Below are 21,320 nucleotides of genomic sequence, written 5' to 3'. Positions count from 1 at the left end.
GCACATGTGAGGCCCTGGGTTCGATTCTCAGCACCGCATAAAAATAAAGGTCTATTGACAACTAAAAAAAGTTTTTTTAAAAAATAAATAAATAAATATATATATATATATATATATTTTTTTTTTAAATATATATATATAAAGAACAGGGAGGTGGTTCAGTAATTAAGTGCCTCTAGAGTTCAAGCCCCAGTACCAATTTTTTTATGTGTATATATGTATACACACACACGCATATTGTATTTGCAGGAGAAACAATTATAGTGTTAACAGTGGAGAGATGAGTTGAGAGAAGTAGAATAATTTTATACATGTTCTTTTTTACTTTTTGAATTCTGAATGATTGAATATTTCATTTAGTCAAAATAGCTTATAAATGTTCTTAAAATATTACAAGATAAAGGAAGCTTATAAATCTCAGCCTGAACTACTTAGGTGGCCCTTTTGTCGTTTGTTTGTTAATTAGGAAATTATTCAGTGCGAAAAAAAATAGCACTGAAGGTAATTTTTTTTTTTTTGCCTTAATATGGAGTTTTTAAATTATCTGAAAGCAGAGCTTATGCTTTCCAGATAGGGCTTTAGCAGACTCACAATTCTGATATGAATGAGAAAAGCCAGATACAAGTGTAAAATTGTCTATTTTAAAAGCACTAGTGAGCAGGGCTGGGGTGGAGTGCTTGCCTCATACGCATGAGGCCCTGGGTTTGATCCTCAGCACCATATAAAAATAAAGATATTGTGTCCATCTACAACTAAAAACATTAAAAAAAAAAAAAAAAAGCACTAATGAGCTACCAAAACTGAAGACTTAAAAGGCTAACACTAGAGAAAGGGGAGCTTAAGAAATACAAGTTGATATGTACAACCACCTTTTCTCTGGTAGCATGATGATATTCTAAGTATAAGACAAGAAATAGGTGCCGCGTCCGGCCAAGGGAGCCAAGTCCGGCGAGGGACGGCGAGGTTAAAAGACACACAGGACACCAAGGTTCTTCATCCAGGAGTCAATAATCTTTATTGCTAACATACCTTTTTTTATACCCCAAGCAGCAGAAATGGAAAACTACCCAAAAGCAGGAGGGAGGGGGGAGAAATTTAGTTTCAACATCTATTATTGTCAGGTACCGAAACCTCCCTTAACAATAAGTCCATCAGACCAGAAAAGGTCAAGGCATTCCCGTGGGATACATATGTCTCAGACGGATAAGCAGGAACAGAAAAACCGCAAGTTCGCCATGGCCTTGTGAGCTGGCCACACTGGCATGCAGAACAAACTAGTGGAGGTAGGGCTCCAGGGGCCAGGGTGGACCTGCTGCCAACAATAGGGAACGCTGCTAATGAACAGAGAAACTGACAGCTCTTGGCCATCTCCTGAGACTGGAGTAACTAGGAGATTTGAGGGTCATCTACCATATGACTGGTTTCCCCATCAAAAAGACTGCAGGGCTGGGAATGTGGCTCAAGCGGTAGGGCACTCGCCTGGCGTGCGTGCGGCCCTAGTTCGATCTTCAGCACCACATAAAAAGATGTGTCCACCGGAATTAAAAAATAAATATTAAAATTCTCTCTCTCTTAAAAAAAAGAAGAAGAAGAAGACTGCAGAAGACTGCTAAGCAGAAGCTAAAAGTGGGAGACTGAAAACCTCTAATGAAAGGCACAGAGTTGTTATCAGGTTAATTGTGCTGATAAGACAAAAGAGTAGAATTAGGATCTGCCAGTGGAAGGAACTCTATTGAACAGAACAGATTCTCAATGGAAAGCCCCATAAGGAGTCTGCAGGCCATCCCAACAGCCAAATCAGACATGCTAACTATTTCTAGGGCCAAGAATGATTTTAAAAAACTTTTTTTTTTTAGTTGTAGATGGACACAATACCTCTATTTTTATGTAGTGCTGAGAATTGAACCCAGTGCTCCACACAAGCTAGGCAAGCACTCTACCACTGAGCCACAACCCCAGCCCAGGGCTGGTAATTAAACTATGAAAACGGCACATAGAGCAGGAGGGAAAGAGAGAAAACAATTCCCTTATTGATTTGGTTTCTACCTGTGTGACTTTGGGGCAGCTACTTAACTTTCATTTGCCTCCATTTGTAAAATAGAAATCATAAGGTCACCAACAGAATTGCTATGAAGAGTTAAGGGAATTAATATGCTTGGGCACTTGGCTCAGGTAGTAACAAAAATGATCCTCCTGGTTAACCTCCTCTCCCACTAGTCCATCAGTCCACTCCTTTCTTTTTAATATTTTTTATAACTTTATTTACTTTGTATGTGGTGCTGAGGATAGAACCCAATACCTCACCTGTGCTAGGCAAGCACTCTACCACTGAGCTACAACCTAACCGCCATCAGTTCACTTTTGGAAGTCACTTTTTAGATTGATCAATGACTTCATGCTCCCATAAGTCCTCAGATACAACATCCAGTAAATTGTAGTTATCTTTCATCAATTGATCATTCCTCTCACCTCTTCCCAGCCAGGTCACAAGAGACTTTGCTCCAAAGAAAACCAACTCTCACAAATATCTGTGACTTGCACAAGTTTTTATATTAGCCCAAATATGTGGTATGAATAAAGTTGTACAAAATGTACACTAAAATTTTCGAATTAAAAAGATTGGAGCCAGGCACAATGATACGGGTCTGTATTCCCAGCAGCACAGGAGGATGAGACAGGAGGATCACAAGTTCAAAGCCAGCCTCAGCAATTTAGTGAGACCCTGTCTCAAAAACAGTTGGGGATGGGGTTCAGTGGTGGAGCACCCCTAGGTTCACAGGGTGCTAGGAGTGTAGTTTAGTGCATGAGATCCTAGCTTTGAGAAAAAGCAAAGCAAAACAAAACAAACAGAAGAGGATTGGGGAGTTGAGCCAGTACTACATGTTTACCCATTTATTCCTGTGTAAAGATCATAATAATCACAATTTAAAATTTTAAGGCTGTGTCTGGGGGTATAGCTCAGTGATAAAGCTCTTAACTAGCAGGCACAAGGCATGGGTTCAATACCCAATACTACAAAAATAAATAGGTACATTTTGAGTACAGTTTTTCCCCCTAGAATATTTTTCTCTTGTCTTAGAAGGACTTGAAGAAACATAGACCCTGATTTCAATGGGTGGGACTTAAAGAATCCAGATTTCTTCTCCTTTTACATTTCTCTTCAACTTGACTTATGTGGTCCCAGGCTGCAACAAATTAGGATCCATTCCTGAGATTTCAATTAAGAAGGCTCACTCTCAGGGATCATAAATTGAGTCTGTCCTACCCATCATTTGTCTCATTTATATTAAGAACAATAAAAGGGTCAGACATGGTGGCACATGCCTGTAATCCCAACAACTCAGGAGGATGAAGCAGGAAGATCAAATGTTCAAGGCCAGCCTCTAGGTTCCTAAGCAACTTAGTAAGACCCAGTCTCAAACTAAAAAATAAAAAGGGCAGGGATGTAGCTCAGAGGTACAACACCCCTGGGTTCAATCCCCAGTACCCCCCCCCAAAAAAAAATTGTCTCTTTTACTTAAGGTTAAACTAAAAATTTTTCTGAGTTCTAGGATCAGGAAGGGAGGTCTGATTCCTATTCAGTTATATATAACAAAGGTAGGTTATGCTGGGTATATTGATCAGGGTCCAGTTAAGAAATTAAAAACCACAGTATTTCAACAGTGGGCTTTCAGCATAGGGAATTAGTTATAGAGGTGATAGGACAAAAAGGAACACTGAAATAAGCCAAAGATGATAACTGCAGAAAGTGGCTGCCACCCTCAAAGCTGAGAAACAAAAAGGTCATTTTTATTTTTGATTACTAGAATGTAGGAGCTTAGAGTATGGGGTAGGTTGGATCCTGAAGCCTGGGTATGTAGACATCTGAGAAGAAACACCTCCCAGTTGCTGTTGGTACTTCCTAAATGGCCCAATTAGTCTATCTCTAGAACTAGAGTTGAAGGAATTTGGAGGTTGAGTCAACTACCACTGCCTGAGTTATACTGGCAGGAATATAAAAAAAGAAACTCATTAATAAAATTTAGTAGGAAGCCAGCTGGCAAAGGACTCTGGGATTTTTTTTTTAACATCATAGCAGAATTTAGAATAGCAGGTTTGGAAATAAGACATGGGGGTAGGAAAACACATCAAAGATGTTTTCCTTTAACAGATTTTAGACTAATATATCCAGAAATTTCTAAGGCAAAAACCTGGAAGCTCCTATCTTGACAAGATGGAGTAGTATTTTTTTTTTTTTTTTTTTTTTAAATTGATTCTTTTTTTTTTTTTTTTAAAGAGAGAGTGAGAGAGATAGAGGTAGAGAGAGAGAGAATTTTTTAATATTTATTTTTTAGTATTTGGCGGACACAACATCTTTGTTTGTATGTGGTGCTGAGGATCGAACCCGGGCCGCACGCATGCCAGGCGAGCGCGCTACCGCTTGAGCCACATCCCAGCCCCAAGATGGAGTAGTATTGTGTGTGGGGAAGTGATGCTTACCCAAGGGGGGTGGGTCATGAACTGAAATTAATTTACATGCACGTATGAGTTTGTCAGGATGAACTCAAATATTATGTATAACTATAAAGCTCTAATTTTTTTTTAAAGATGCTTATCCACGAATTCCCAGGAGAGGTCAAATCTCATTAAAGATCAACGGAAGAAAAGTGGAGAACCTTCAAGGACCTGTAGAAAACCCAATTGTTTAGTTTCTCTTTCCCTGATTAAGACCAGAACTGATGATTCAGAAAACAAAATTGTGTGTGCCTCACCCCCACACAGACTGGCAGTCACTTGAAGCTACCATTATCATTGTCCCATTTTCCTGACTCCCTATAAACCCTACAATTCCCTGCAATTCTTCATGTACGGAGATGCCAAGAACTCCTCTTTCTTGTTTTCTCCATATAAAATCAATCCTCTAGACATCATCATTAAATTCCCAGAGCTTCTAGTAGGGTACCCCCTAGAAATTATAGAACACCAGGATACAATTCATTTTCTTATTAAAAGGAGGGCATTTAAGTAATTGGAACTAGAACATAATGAAGTAACCCTCTGGAGTAAACCTAGATTACAAAAGATCAGGATAGAGGACATGTGTAACAATGCTAGCAAGAGGCACTGACACTAAATCAAATTGGTTTTAATGTGCAAGAGATTCTACTTCTACAAACTTGAAATGCTGTCACTAATTCAATTCTAAATGTATTGAATTGAAAATAGTGTTTAAAATCTCAGGATTTCAAGAGTGACTGGAAAACAATCCAAGCATAGTGGTGCATGCCTTGTAATCTCAGCAACTCAGAAGGCTGAAGCAGGAGGATCTTTTTCTAACTCGTTGTCCATATCCCAAGTTTTTGTTTTTGTTTTCCCACCCTGATGTCTTAGGTTTTAAAATTAAAAATCTAAGAATGGACTCCTTTTCCTTCCCCCTGCTTCCTATTACATTGATGGCAATAGGCATAATTTTGATTACAAATAATAGAAAACTTGAGCAGGGCATGGTGGTGCACACCTGTAACCCCAGCATCTCAGGAACCTCAGGAGGATTTCGAGTTCAAAGCCAGCCTCAGCAACAGTGAGGTGCTAAGCAACTCAGTGAGACCCTGTCTCTAAATAAAATACAAAATAGGGCTGGGGATGTGGCTTAGTTGTCAAGTGCCCCTGAGTTCAATCCTTGGTACCAATAAATAAATAAATAGATGACCAGCACCATTCTAACAAGCAACCACTAAAATAGGTTATAGGTTATACACCTGTTTAATCAATGACAATTTGGTTCACTGAACACACTTCTATAAACCACTGACTTCTGGAAACCAATCGGTGATGGTCTCGTGTTTTGAAATCAGCTCATCATTGGTGGTCTCACTTCAGGAAACACACCTCTAAAGCTCCTCTGCCTCTATAGCCAACACAACTGATGCAATCACACCTCCTAAAACCATATGACATCAATTAGATAGACAGGTTGCTTTGTGCAATGCGACTATGCGTGGGACTTAAGTATAAACTCAGATTTGGGGTCGGAGAGAGGAGATCTTTTTTGACATTTGACTTAGATTATGAAACTTTTTGTTTCTTATGTTTGCCATGGTGAAGTTTTTAATCTTGATATTTTTCAATTTTTTAAAAATGAATTTTGAATTTTTGTTTAAAATATTTTCTCACTACATATACAAATTTTCACTCCCTCTCACCAATACTGTAGTTTTATTTTTCATATTTAAATGTTTAATTAATTTGTTATTTAACCTGGTATAGAGAGGGAAGCACGATCTCTTTTTTTTAACATTATTTAGGAGAAAAGGAAGGGATTAAGTGCAGTTCTACATACCTTGTAAGAGGATTTAAAAAAAAAAAGGAATAGTTCTCCCAGTTTTATAAAGAAATTGAGACTGGAGCAGTTGACACTTCCTGAGGTGATTCTGACAGAAGGAAAAGTCAGGATTTGTATCCAAATAAGTCTAAGACTCATGTTCTTTCAAGCAATTCATGTGCTGCCTTGTGAAATATGAATTATATAAAATAAACATAAGGCCGGGCATGGTGGCACATGCCTATAATCCCAGGGGCTCGGGAGTTCAAAGCCACCCTCTGCAAACAGCAAGGCACTAAGCAACTCAGTGAGACCCTGTCTCTAAATAAAATACAAATAGGCCTGGGGATGTGGCTCAGTGGTTGAATGCCCCTGAGTTCAATTCCCAGTATCAAATAAATAAATACATAAATGCATAAATTTTAAAAATACAAGAATTAAATATACTTAACAATTGAAATGTGTAAATCACATTTGATTTATTTCTGGTAATTTATGCTGAATATATGGTAAGACTTCCTATCCTAAAAAAGAAGAGAAAGGGGAGCTGGGGTTGTGGCTCAACAGTAGAGCACTCGCCTAGCAAGGGCAAGGCCCTGGGTTTGATCCCCAACACCACATAAAGATAAATAAATAGATAAAGATATTGTGTCCAACTATTAAAAAAAAAAAGGAAGAGAGAGCTGAGCCTGGGCAACCTTGAGGGCAGATTGAGTGACCCATAAAGAAGCATAAGCTGAAGAGGGGAAGAAGATCAGAGAGCTAGAGAAAAGCCAGGTGTGGCACTATCAAAGCTAATAGGAGACTGTACTAAGGAAGGTGTGAGCCAGATTCTAATGAAAAGACTGGTGAACATCTATAGCAATTAGCAACTTTGAGGTCTTGGGTGAGTGACCCCAGTAAAATTGGGTTGGGTACATGTTTGACCAGGACGCAAGAAAAGACCACTGACTCCAATTAAAATCAAATTAAAGCAAGCTTATTATTTCGACCAGCCAGGCTGCCTCTCCCTCCCAAAACGGCGGGAACAAGACAGCACCCCAGCTTTCCTTCAGCCCAGCTTTGTAGCCCAGAAAGTTACACAAAGGGGGGGGGTTACAGATAACAGAACTCTGACAAGCATCACACTAATGGTAGTTTACATTTTTTTGCTGGCCCCAACATCAGAATTTATGAGGACCATTAGAGCCTCAGAGAGGGTCATTGTCTGGTCAGGGAAGGCCAATATTTATGAGGTGTCACTAAGTTTCAGAGAGGGCTGCTATCTGGTCAGAGAGCCAGGCATGCGTGAGTTCAAGGCACGGGCAGGCATTCCAAGCAGGTTCAGAATTTGCAGTAATTTATAGTAAATCCAAAATTATCTTTCCATGGCTTTTTGGCAAGATGGCTCCCAATTTTAATAAAAGATCAGGTTGGGTCTATCATACAGTGTGAGCAGATGAGATTGGAGTAGGTTCAGAAGCAAATATGAAGCGATAAAATGGAAATGGTAGTATAGCCAATAAGGTAGAGAAGTTTGATTCTGAAGGTGGTGTTGGGGCTAGGGCATAGCTAGAGTGAGGAAGAGAACACCTGGGTGTCTTTAAATGTCATTGGAGAAGGCTCATTTGAAAAGAAACTTTTTTATACACATGCAGGCAAAAGAGGAAACAGTGTCACATTGGAGGAAAGATGGCTTTTCTGTGGTGAGAGAGAAAGAGGGAACAGAATGCATTTGTGTATAGATTTGGGTTTTAGTATCAACCCACTCTTGCTTGGTGGCTCAGTTTCAAGCGAGTGGTAGGATGGCTTAAGAGACTTGAAGAGAGAGAAGAAGGGCTCTTCTTTGGATTCCCCTAAATTTACCTGCTTTTTATGCCTGCCACTTCATAGCAGCCAATTCTACTTGGACTCAGAAGAGTTCCTTCCACCACATAACACCTTATTTCCAGCCTGTGCCATGTGCCAGGCCTGGGAGTTGATTTTACTCTACTTGTAATAAATGAGCCTATTACTGTTTCATGGATGTTGGCAGAAGACATGAGATACTTGGGTCAGAGAACAAGGACTTTATTACCTTAGCACAACACCTGCATTTGTGTATCAGTTTTCCTTCAAAGAGACAAGAGAGTAGCAATATTTAATAGAGTGAATTTATTCTTTTTTTCTTTTTAATCCTGTATTATAATTATACATAATAACAAAATTCACTGTTGTTACGTATTTGTAGATGCACACAATTTAGTAATATAAGTTGGTCAACTTTATTTCCCATTACCTCCCTTTTCCCTCTTCTCCTCCCTCCCCTGAATCCCCTTCCTCTATTCTACTGGTTTCCCTTCTATTTTCATAAGATCCTCCCTACAACTTGATTCCATGTATGTGAGAAAACATGCAACCCTTGACATTATGAGTTTGGCATATTTTGCTTAACATAACGCTCTAAACTTCCATTCATTTTTCTGTAAATGACATGATTTCATTCTTCTCTATGGCCAAATAAAACTCCATTGTGTATTTATACTACATTTTCATCCATCAGTGGACACCTAAGCTGTTTCCATAGTTTGACTGTTGTGAATTGTGCTTCTATAAATGTAGTATGCATATATTATTACAGTATGATGACTTTAATTCTTTAGGATAAATACTGAGGATACTGAGTCATAGGGTGGTTCCATTCCTGTTTTTTGAGGCACCTCCATACCGATTTCCATATTGGTTGTCCTAATTTACAATCCCACCAAGAGTGGAAAAGTGTCCACTTTTCCACATCTTCTCCAGCATTTATTAGTATTTGTACTTTGATGACTGCCATTCAAATTGAAGCAAGATAGAGTAGTTTTGATTTGCATTTTTCTTATTGTTAAAGATGTTGGACATTTTTATGATGTTTGTTGGCCATTTGTATTTCTTATTTTGAGAAGTGTGTTAATTCACTTGCCCATTTTTTAAGGTGCATTAAACTAACATAATAGTGGGATTCATTATACCACATTCATAAATGAACATAACATAATTTGGTAGGTTTCATTCTCCAGTACTTTCAATCCCCTCCTCTCCTTCTTCCCTCTTGATCCTATTCCTTTACTCTATTGGTCTTCTTGGGATACATTTTGAAGGAAGCTGAGATTCTGTGTGAGCAAGTAAGGGTGACCTGCCAGCAAAATTTTGGATAAATATTATTGTGAACTCATTTGCACCCATAGGCTGATAAGGTCTGAAACATTCAAGTTACACTTCTAAAAACCTATAGGTAGTTTATGGTAAGATGATAAGAACTGGGTTCTAGAATCAGATAAACATGAATTCAAATTCTGCTCCCAGTTGTATATATAGCCCCAGCCTCTCTGAATGTTTCCTAAATGGTTAAATCATAAAGTTGTTGAAAAGATTCTATGACTAGCATAAGTATGAGAGAATAAGTTTTTAAAATATTTTAACCAATATTTTATCTGGTCCTTGCACTATTTGGTCCTTCCTGCATTTATCAAGGTGGGATACTGGGCAGGTTCCTTCAGAAAAGGATTCACCTAGAAAATAAAAAATTCCCAACACTGAAAAAAAAAGTTTAAAAAGGACAAACATCTCTTTTATTTCTTTAGTAGTTCATCTTTATCCACACGGAATGCATTCCAACCCCCCCCCCCCCGCAGTGGATGTCTGAAACTTCAGATAGTACTGAACATGGTACATGCTGTGTTTTTTCCTATACATACTTACCTATGATAAAGTTTGATTTATAAATTAGGCACAGTAAGTTTAATAACAATAAGATAGAATGATTATGATAATATACTATAATAAAAGTCATGTGAATGTGGTCTCTTTCTCTCTTAAAATATATCTTATTGTACTCCACTCACTCTTCTTGTGCTAAAATGAGAATAACATGCTGAGGTGATAAGATGAAGTGAGGTGAACAAAAAAAAAAAAAGTTAGAGTACTGTTGCCCTTCAGATGAGATGTCAGAAAGAGTCTCATCTGCTTCAGGTGATCCCAGATCATTGAGCCATGATGATATCAGCCCAACTATGTGTCAAATCTATGTTAACAAAGCAATCCAGCCACTTAGAAATCAAAATCCTGAACTACAAATATTTCACTATATGGATGATGTATAATATTAGCACACAAAGATAAAAACACATTGCTAGAATGTTATGCCACACTTACAAACTTATTAAAAAATTATAATCTAGAGATAGCAATAGATAAAGTACAATTAAATTTTCCAATAAATTATTTAGGAGTTCTATTATCCTCAACCATGGTCCATCCACCAAAAATTCAAATACGAGTAGATCAACTCAAATCACTTAACGACTTTCAAAAGTTATTAGGAGACATAAATTGGAAAAGGCCTTATCTAGCCATACCAACAGGAGAGTTGGGACCTTTATTTTATATCCTGAAAGGTCCATCAGATCCAAATTCACCCCGAGTGTTAATGCCTGAAGCAAGAAAGGCATTAAAAATTATTGAAACATATGGAAAATATGCATTTGGATAGAATTGATATAAGTTTGCCTTTATTATTTATTGTAATAACAACAAAAAATATTCCTACAGGAGTATTTTGGCAAGAAGGTCCATTATTGTGGATACATTTATCTTATTCTCCTAACACTATTCTTACTAGGTATCCTGAGGCTGTAGGACAATTAATACTCAAAGGAATAAAAGCAGCAAAGGGAGTGTTTGGAATTTCTCCCAATAAAATTATTACTCCATATACTATGGATCAAATTGATGAGTTAGCTAATGAGTTAAATACTTGTAATTATGTGTAAATCTAATGTTTCATTTGATAATCACTTACCATCTAATCCTTTATTGTCTTTTTGGTCTTCGCATCCTGTAGTTTTTCCAAAAATGACAAGAAAAACGCCTATCATGAATGCTCCAAATATATTCACTGATGGGTCAAATAATGGTACAGCAGTAGTTACCCCTGATCAAACTTTTACATTTTTAGTACCCAAACAATCAGCTCAAAAGGTAGAGCTTAATGCAGTATTACAAGCTTTTGTGATGTTTAAAGATTCTGTATTTAATTTATTTTCTGATAGTCAGTATATAGTTAATGCTATAGTATCCCTTGAAGATGCTGGTAGGATTTCCCCTTCCTCTACTGTTTTCTCTTTGTTTTCCACTCTACAAAGTCTAATCTGGGACAGAAAAGATCCATTTTTTATAGGACATATCAGGGCACATACAGGATTGCCTGGAGCCCTTAGTTTGGGCAATGATTTAGCAGATAAAACTACACATGACATACATATTTTCTCTACACTAGAAGAAGATACAAATTTTCATAAAAGGTTCCATGTCAATGCTACTACTTTACAAAATTGTTTTAAAATAACTAAGGAACAAGCTAGACAAATAATAAAACAATGTCAAAATTGTGTGACCTTTTTACCACAAATTAATCTTGGAGTCAATCCTAGAGGACTGATACCTAATCATATTTGGCAGATGGACGTCACACACTTGCCACAATTTGGAAAATTAAAATATTTGCATGTTACAGTTGATACTTCTTCTGGATTTTTGATGGGCTCCCTTCATGCCGGAGAAAAAACTAAAGATATTATAGCTCATTGCTTACAAAATTTTGCCACTGTGGGTGTTCCAAAACAGTTAAAAACAGATAATGGTCCTGGTTATACTTCTACCTCTTTTAAACAATTTTGCTCATCATTTGGCATTACTCATATAACAGGAATCCCATACAATCCACAGGGAAAAGGCATAGTTGAAAGAGCTCATCAAACTATTAAAATGTACTTATTAAAGCAAAAAGAGGGTATATATCCCCCAAAAGGGGTATATATCCCCCAAAGATAAACTTAAAATAACCCTTTTTACTCTAAACTTTTTAAATTTGGATTCATCAGGACTTAGTGCTGTGGAAAGGCATATGTGTCCAAAAAATGTACATAAGCCCAAGGTACTTTGGAAGGATATTCTAACAGGACAGTGGCAAGGTCCTGACCCAGTGATTGTCTGGAGTCGGGGGTCTGTTTGTGTGTTTCCACAGGGAGAACAGCAGCCGATTTGGATTCCAGAGAGATTAACTAAAGCGATTTCTACAGACCAAAAAGAAGATGACTTGGCTCAAATCCATAACAGCTGATATCCTTACATCTGCAACAGTGGTTCTCCCACACCTGGAGGCTAATGAATAATAAACACCATTAAAGCCTGTTTCAAATGTAAGAAACCTTGGGGCTTGCTTGTGGGAATACCTTCAGACCCATATGCAAGTTACAGGAAGAAGGATGAGATATCAAAAGAAGAGTCAAACCTAGGTGGTAACCAGGATGCTTTTTTCAATATCTATTTTATTATTATTGCCCTTTCCCACATCATGAAGTTCTATTTTATTTTTTGAGCTCATACAGACCTAGGTTAATGTTTTTCTGATCAGTTCTATTTTTTGACTATGGAGTTTTTAAACATTGCAATGGAGATTTCACCTGTAAAAAGCTACAAGGCCTTTATTATGTTATGTGTTGTATGTATTGTGTCATGTGTGCACACTAGTGTTTTGTGTTGTATGTCTGTATGTGCGTATGTCTATATCATATATGAGGAGCGCTCATGAAAAAATGGATCCAAATATTTTTTTTATTCACGTGATTTAAATGGTTTAATTTAAATTGGGTAAACAACTGTTGAGGATTGTTTTAATATGTGAACAAAAAAAGGAGGTTAACAGATGTGTTTGTTTACTTTCACCTTTCCTTTTCATTATATTTAATAATTCTGTTCAGGATAATATAAATTGTTCAGAAAATTGCTTTCTTTTAGTGCCTGCTGGAATGTTACATAATTTTTTTTTATCCATCATTGCCAGAATTCCTATCTTCATCCCAGTGCCAGTGAAGACAAAGATAAAACCAAACTACAGCTTCTGCGATAGCTATCACAACAAACTGTATAAACTGATGCATCAATGAATAATGTAACTCAACAAGTGATGCTCAATCAAGGAGTTGATTTACCTTGGGAGGAAATGGACATATTAATAGATTCCTCTGCTTTGAACTGCTTGCAGAAATTGCGGGGACTATGTATCACTTGTATGCATTGTCAATTATCAGTTGGTGCAGCGAATTGTGGTAGTGCTGGAGTATCTTTGCTGATGGTGTCATCGGTGGTACAATGTTTCCAAAGGAGCCGCCAATTGGCTTGGTGTCGTGGCATTTTGCATCCTCCTCCCTTCTGCTTGTGAAGGCCAAATTTGGGGGCCAACAGAGGTGAGGCAAAGAACCTCACCCCCCCACACACACACTGGTGCAAAGGCCTATCCACAAGTATGGCTGTATGCTGGACTGGTAGTCAATGACAGGTAAGATCCAATTGCAATGGTACCAACCTAAGACAGGAGGCTGACGCCTTGAGGTCAGCTCATCTGATGACGGGTAAGCACCATATGTAGATTTGGACAACCTAAGACAGGCACGGTCCCTAAACCACATGCTCGTTGTTTAATTAAACAGAAGGGGGGAGACTGAGAGCCAAGGCCCAGTCAGAATGAGGCCTGGCATTTGCCAGCGAACCATTGAGATGATGATTTGAGTTAAGCTATATATAATTGCTGTGATGCTGGATTGATTGAATTGTATATTTGACCTTTACTGTCAGGCAATAGGGCGGCTCTTGCTGCCTCGGGCACCCGCTACTTTGGAGTTCCCATGAAGTTCGGAGAGATTGGAAGGAGCCTGATGGAGGGAGTGTGTTCCCATGTGGTGTGTGGAGTGCCAGTGAGAGTTGGGGAATAAAGAGTTGCTGTTTGAATCTACAAGGCTTTGTGGCGGCTCGGTTATTTGTGCCCGGCCAGACTGCGGCAAGTATGGTCAAGATGTCAATTGGCTGTGGTTTCTGAATGAAAGACTGGTGATGGCAAGTCAATCAGTGCTGCCTGTTGGCAGAAGGCCTGGCTCCTTGCCACACAGGTCTCTCCACAGAGCTTCTTGAGTATCCTCATGATATGAGTAATGCAAGAAGGAACAAAATGGAAGCTGCAATTCCTTTTATGACATAATCTTGGAAGTCTCATACTTCTGACATGTTCTTTTTATTAGAAGTAAGTCACTAAATCTGGCCCCTTCTAAAGAGGAGAGGAATTAGTTACCCTTTTTTGAAGGAAGGCAGGTCAAAGAATTTGTAGATAATATTTTAAAACAACCCCGGGTAGTATCTAACCCAGCCCTGAACTGCTTTGTAAGAGGAGTTCCTGTCCTGTGGAATCTAATTTGGGACAAATAGCCAGGTCACCTCATCACAAAGGTAGGGGCTTTTGGATAAAAAATATTTTCCTTTGCAATTATGCCCTATAACACAATCATAGCCAATGAGAAAAACAGGGAACTCTGCTGGGAGTTTCTGAGAAAGTTTTTGCTAAAGCTATCCTGCAAACATGAGCAAAAGACAGAATTATCAGCCCTGACTTCACTGAACAATTACCAGCCTGTCTACCTCTTGACATCTTATTATATAAGAGAAGTGACCCTCTTTTACTAGCCACTGATAGCCAAGTTTTCTTTCCTTCCTTCCTTCCTTCCTGAAAGAATTCCCCACGCAAAGACACTTCGCCGGGAGAATTCCAATTTTATTGCAAAAAGCAGTGTGCTTATATAGAACTAAGGGGGAGATGGTAGGGTTTAGATAAATGGCAGGCAACCCGTTTATTGGCAAGTTCTTTCAGATATCAGCTCTGGAGCCCAGGAATTAGTTCTCACTGGGGCTAAGGTTCCCCGCCAGCGAGATTTGAAATTGGCGCCGGCGGGAGAGTTCACACGGGCGGGAACTTTTTGCGCCACTGCAGAAAAGAAGAAGGTAGGAAGAAGAGGTGCTTAGGCGCCATGTTGGGGTTTTTTCTCTGGGGTATGGCTGCCGTTTATACTTTTCCCAACACTTCCTTTCTTTCTTGTAGGGGATTGAACTCATATCCCCATCCCTATTTTGTATTTTATTTGGAGACAGGGTCTCACTGAGTTGCTTAGTGCCTCACTGTTGCTGAGGCTGGCTTTGAAGTTGCAATCCTCCTGTCTGAGGCTCCCGAACCACTAGGGTTACAGGTGTGTGCCACGGTGCCCCACTCAAGTTTTCTAATATTTGTAGTCAAAATTATGCTTATTGCTATCAATGTAGTAGAAAGCAAGGGGAAAGAAAAGGGGTACATTCTTAGATTTTTAATTTTAAAACCTAAGGCTTCAGGGTGGGAAAACAAAAATTAAAAAACTCGGGATATGGACAACAGATTAGGTCCCAACTTTGAGATGATGGGACCTGGGTTTTTGTCCCAGATAAGATTCTATAGAACAGGAACTCCGTCTTACAGATGGTTGTAATAATGTAATAATTGATTACAAGTAATGAGACTACCTCATCCCTAGGTTCCATAAAGATATCCTGGTCTGGGAATAATAAAAGTTAAACTGATTTATGGAAAAATAAAATTATACTTAATTGTTACATCAGTTTGTGAAGTAAAATTTATACTTACATTATACAGAAACTCTCATTTGACTGAAAATGTCATTCCTTTCTTGCCCTTCGATGTCTTACTATTACCCTAAACCATACTTGTAGTCATTCTCTGAAACTTCACTTTTTTAAATTATTATTTTGTGATGCCAGGGATCAAACCCAGGACGTCATACATGATAGGTGGACACTCTGCCATTGAGCAATACCTCCCGTACCAGAAAACTCATTTTTCTTCTTGATCTCTTACTAGAAATCCCTTTTTTTCTCCTTTCAGGCTTACAATCTTGATATTTATTTTTAATTTTGCTTCTTCTTCAGCTTCTCTAACTATTATTTCTTTCTTGACATTTCATTCTTTTCTCTCTCTCTTCCCCTTTTCTTCCCCCTTCTCCCTCTTTCTTTTTTAAAGTCTTTTATTACCAGAACTGATAATGCATTTAATATATTAACTTTTCAATTACAATGCAGCTGCAGCTTCTGCAAAACTATTCTGTAGGGGGAGGTATTTAGACACAGAAAATCACTAAAAATGCAGAATACTGTTTTAAAACAAACAGTAACTAGGAGTATAGTTCGGTGGTAGACCACTGGCTTAGTGTATTGAATGCCCTAGGGTTGATCCCCAGCACCACAAGATGCAAAACACACACACACACACACACACACAAAAAAAATGCCCACAGAAATTTTTAAAAACCATTGCAGAATTCAGGTGTGATAGCACAATCCTGCAATCCCAGCTACCTGGGAGACTGAGAAATGGGGATCACAGGTTCAAGGCCAGCTTCAGCAACTTTCGGAGATCCTATTTCAAAATAAAACAGGGTGGGGGCTGGGGTTGTGACCCATTGGTAGAATGCTTGCCTTGCACTGTGAGGCACTGAGTTTGATTCTCTGTACCATATAAAAATAAATAAATAAAATAAAGGTATTATGTCCATCTACAACTAAAAAATAAATAAATAAAAATAAAAACAGGGAATATAGAATGTTTCTGGTTTCAATCCCCAGTACCACAAAAACAAACAAACAAAAAACAAGACCATTGCAGAGCAGATAAGATGTAACAAATTATTGAGACAAAATTAAAAGGAAAGTGGAATCCCAGAAAGGAAAACATTAAGCCTACTTTCTTTGAGGACATTTGTCAAACCTGGTGAACTTGAGCTTAAAATTTCATGGCACTGTTGCTGAAAGCTTGGTCCTTGTCCCGGGTGCCAATCCAATAATGAAGACATGATTTTGAAAAAAAAAAAAAAAAGGAAAAGGAAAGTTTATTGCTTTGCTAGCAAAGGAGAAACACAGGGGGACTCCTGTCCAAAAGACTGTGATTCTGCCCATCAGCAGGAACAGGGGGCTTTAAATATATATATTTTGTTGTAGATGAACACTATATCTTTTTTTTAGTCTCTGAATGAAGAACTTTATTTACTTATTTTTTATTTAATTGATTTTATTTTTTAACTACATGACAGAAAAATGCATTACAATTCTTATTACACATACAGAGCACAATTTTTCATATCTTTCTAAATTTTTATTTTATTTGTTTATTTAATGTGGTGCAGAGGATCTAACCCAGTGCCTCAAACATGTGAGACAAGGGCTCTACCACTGAGCTACAACCCCAGCCTGGAACAGGGGGCTTTTAATTGATTACAAGTAATGAAATTCAGAGAAAATGAGATTAGGCAGGAGAAATCAGGAAGGAGAAGAACAGGGAAAAGAAGATCAGGGAGAAGATGAGGAAGGAAAAGTTTAAGGAAAATGCCGCAGTCTGGCTGGGCACAATCAGGAGCCACTTGTCAAAAGAAACTAACTTTATTTTTAGAACCACACACGCCAAACAAAACAGCCTCTCAGGAAAAACCCTCAGAGCCCCAACTGCCCCCACCGGCTTCCCACAAGCCTCTCTCTCCCACACAAGCCTCTCTCCACCTCCCACAATCCTCCTGCTCTTGAGGCCGATTGGCTGGGTCACGTGGGTGGAGCCAAAAAAGTCCCCCAATGAGCAGCTCCATGGTCTGAAAGGGCAGGGAAACAGCCCAATGAGCAACATCTAGCTGATTGGCTCCTCTGCGGTGATGCTCTTTGGGCTGTTTCCCTGCCCTTTCAGACCACGGAGCTGCTCATTGGGGGACTTTTTTGGCTCCACCCACGTGACCAGCCAGCAGCTGGAAGTTTGCTGGCAGCTGGAAGTCTGCTGGGGCCCCTTCGGCTGTGGCTCTCAACAGGAAAAGAAAATCAGGGAGGAGGTCAGGGATAAGGTTGGGAAAAAAAAAAAACATGTAAGTTTCAGAGCCACAAGGGATATGTAGTCAAAGTGCAGCACCATGGGGTATGGAATAAAGAAGTGAAAGGCCAGAGTTACTACAGGTATGGAATTGTATTAGTTTGCTAGGGCTGCCATAATAAAATACTATAGACTGGGTGGCTTAAATCACAGGAATGGATCCACCATCAGTGGACACCTAAGCTGTTTCCATAGTTTGACTGTTGTGAATTGTGCTTCTATAAATGTAGTATGCATATATTGTTACAGTATGATGACTTTAATTCTTTAGGATAAATACTGAGGATACTGAGTCATAGGGTGGTTCCATTTGAAAGGTTAAAGAATTTGAAATGTAAAAGATAAGATTTGTTTCAAGTTCTGTAAAGTTTTTAAGTTCTGTTAAGTTGTATTTGGAACCTGAAATTCATGTGGAAGTTTAAAACAACTCCCGGAAAAGCCACTGAAATGTATGTTGAAATCTCCCCTGACCATCTGGTTGCTCTGTAAAAACAACCCCCTCCCCACCCAGAAACCGTGCAGTCCTGCACGTACACACCTCAGGACTTAAGCCAATCAGTTCGAATGTATACCCTTCTTTGTGCTGACCAATCACCCCTACCCGACTTGTTCCCGCCAGTGAATGTACTAATCATGGTTAAGCGTTGTTTGATTTTCCCGCAGCGTGTGATGATTTGCTATGCTGTATGTGAAGTCCTTTCCAAAGAATGTATATAAGCTGTGCTCAAGCTGTTCTTGGGGCTCTTTGCTCTTTACCCCTTCGAGGTGAGCTTGGAGCCCCAGCATGCTGGACCCCCAATAAACCCTTTACTGTTGCATGAGACAGTCTCTTGGTGGTCTCTTCCTCTGACGTTCGCCCGACCTTTACACATTCACAGTTTTCCTGCAGTTCTGAAATCTGGGAGTCTAAGATCAAGGTGTTGGTAGGTTTGGTTTTTTTTTTTTTTTTTTTTTTTTTGTTGTTGTTAGATTGTTGAATGTACTTCTCTTTTTTTTTGAGAGAGAGAGAATTTTTTAATATTTATTTTTTATTTTTCGGCAGACACAACATCTTTGTTTGTATGTAGTGCTGAGGATCGAACCCGGGCTGCATGCATGCCAGGCGAGCGTGCTAACGCTTGAGCCACATCCCCAGCCCTGGTAGGTTTGGTTTCATCTTGAGGCCCCCCTTTCTTGGCCTAGATGTGGTAATTCTCTTTATCTTCACATGGTCTCCTCAGACAAGGATTATAAAATATGACTACCATGTTTAAAGAAATCAAACAGTGCTATCTTGAAAGCATTTGCAAGAAACAAGAATTTTTTAAAGTAATGAATAAGATTGTAAATAAAACTTCTAGAAATAAAAATAATAAGATTTTCAGGGGCTGGGATTGTGGCTCAATGGTACAGCGTTCACCTAGCATGGGCGGGAAAAGAGCATTACAATGAATACCTATGTAATCAATACCTAAATTCAACAACTATTTACATTTACTATAGTTGTTTTATTTATTTTTAAATTTACTGAATCACTTAAAAGTTGCAGAATCATATTTTATTCCTACATTTAGAGTATATTTCCTAGAAATAAGAACATTTTCTTTTATAATGTCATTATAACATTCAAGAAAATTATTTCCTAATATTATCTCATATAGAGTCCACATAATTTTTGGCTTCCCGAAAAAGTCTTTTATAGCTTTTTTTTCTTTTTGCAACCAAGATCTAATCAAAGCATCACACTTTATTATGTTTCTCTGTGTGCTTTATACTGAATGACATCCCCAGCCCACTGCATATGGATGCAGTGATGCCTTTTCACTTTCTTTTCATCTATAACTGTCCACTGCTATTCCTTCTTACCGCCCTGTCTCTACCCATGTTGAGTTTTGTTGTTGTTGTTGTTTGGTGGTGCTAGGGATTGAACCCAGGGCTTTGGACATGCTAGGCAATTGCTCTGCTGATTAAACTATAAACCAGCCCACCACTAATTTTTGAAATGACTGAGACAGGCTTGTGAATGCCCATTTCCTGGATTTGCCTGAGTGCTCCCTGATAGTCTCCCGCCCCCCCCCCCCCAGTGCTGGGGATTGAACCCAGGGCCTTGTGCATGCCAGACAAGCACTCTCTATCAACTGAACTATACCCCCGCCCCCCATAGTGTTTTTTAACTTGTTTCTTGATCTTCCTGTATTTTTTTGTAGTTTGAAAAACAGACCTATAAGTTTGATTGGTAACAGTTTTGCTAAGAATAAGACATAGTTGCTGCTGTGATTCCTAACACATCACATTAAAAACAAAAAATGTTAAGTTGCCCTACTCTTAGTAATGTTAAATTTGATCACTTGGTTAAGGTGATGATTGCTATCTTTCCAAACTTGAAATTAAAGAGTCACAGGACAATTTACCAGCTTCTTATAAAGTCAAAAATATTACATAGTAACTATATAAGCTAGCAATTCTACACCTTGGTATTTTCCCCAGAGAAATGGAAACATGTTCATACAGATAGTTGTACATGACTTTATAGTACCTTTATTCAAAATTGCCCCAACTGGAAACAACTCAAATGTTATTTAATTGGTAAAAGGGTAATCAGATTATGATACATTATTACAGTGGAAATTTGCTCAGGGATTAAAGAGGAAACAGGGAACAACATGATGATTGTGTGTTTGTGTGTGTGTGTTTTGTATGTGTGTGTGTGTGTGTGTGTGCTGGGAATTTAATCTAGGGTTTCATATGCTACCTACCACTGAGCTACATCCCCAACACCAATTTTATTTTTTAATTTTTCAATACCAGGGATTGAACCCACGAGTGCTTAACCATTGAGCAATATCCACAGTATAAGGTCCTTGTTTAGCATCTGGATGGCCAATCTTAAGTGACAGCCACTATTTTAAAGAAAAAGTTTTGCTTTCCCGCCCAAAGGCATTTCTGAGAAAGGGTTACTGCTCCCTCATACCAATCCAACCTTTAACCACCCACATTAGGACCCACCCTGCTCTGATTCCTGAGCCTCCCCCATAAAAGTCCCAGAACCCAAGCCTGTATTGCCTCTCTCTCCTGTAGAGAGATGGCCTTTATTTGTCAATTTTGTGTATCTCTACCTGGTCTCCATCTTTCTTTTCTCGTTTACCCGTCTCTCGTTCCTCCCTTTCCCTTCACTCATCCCTTTTCATTTTTATTTTGAGACAGGGTCTTACTAATTGCTGAAGCTGTCTTTGAACATACAATCTTCCTGCCTCAGCCTCTGAG

Source organism: Marmota monax, unplaced genomic scaffold (assembly GCF_021218885.2).
Source record: "Marmota monax isolate L192 unplaced genomic scaffold, Marmota_monax_Labrador192_F-V1.1 WCK01_AAM20220418_F8-fsc00052, whole genome shotgun sequence".
Taxonomy (NCBI): Eukaryota; Metazoa; Chordata; class Mammalia; order Rodentia; family Sciuridae; genus Marmota; species Marmota monax.
Note: the sequence above shows the minus strand (reverse complement) of the source record.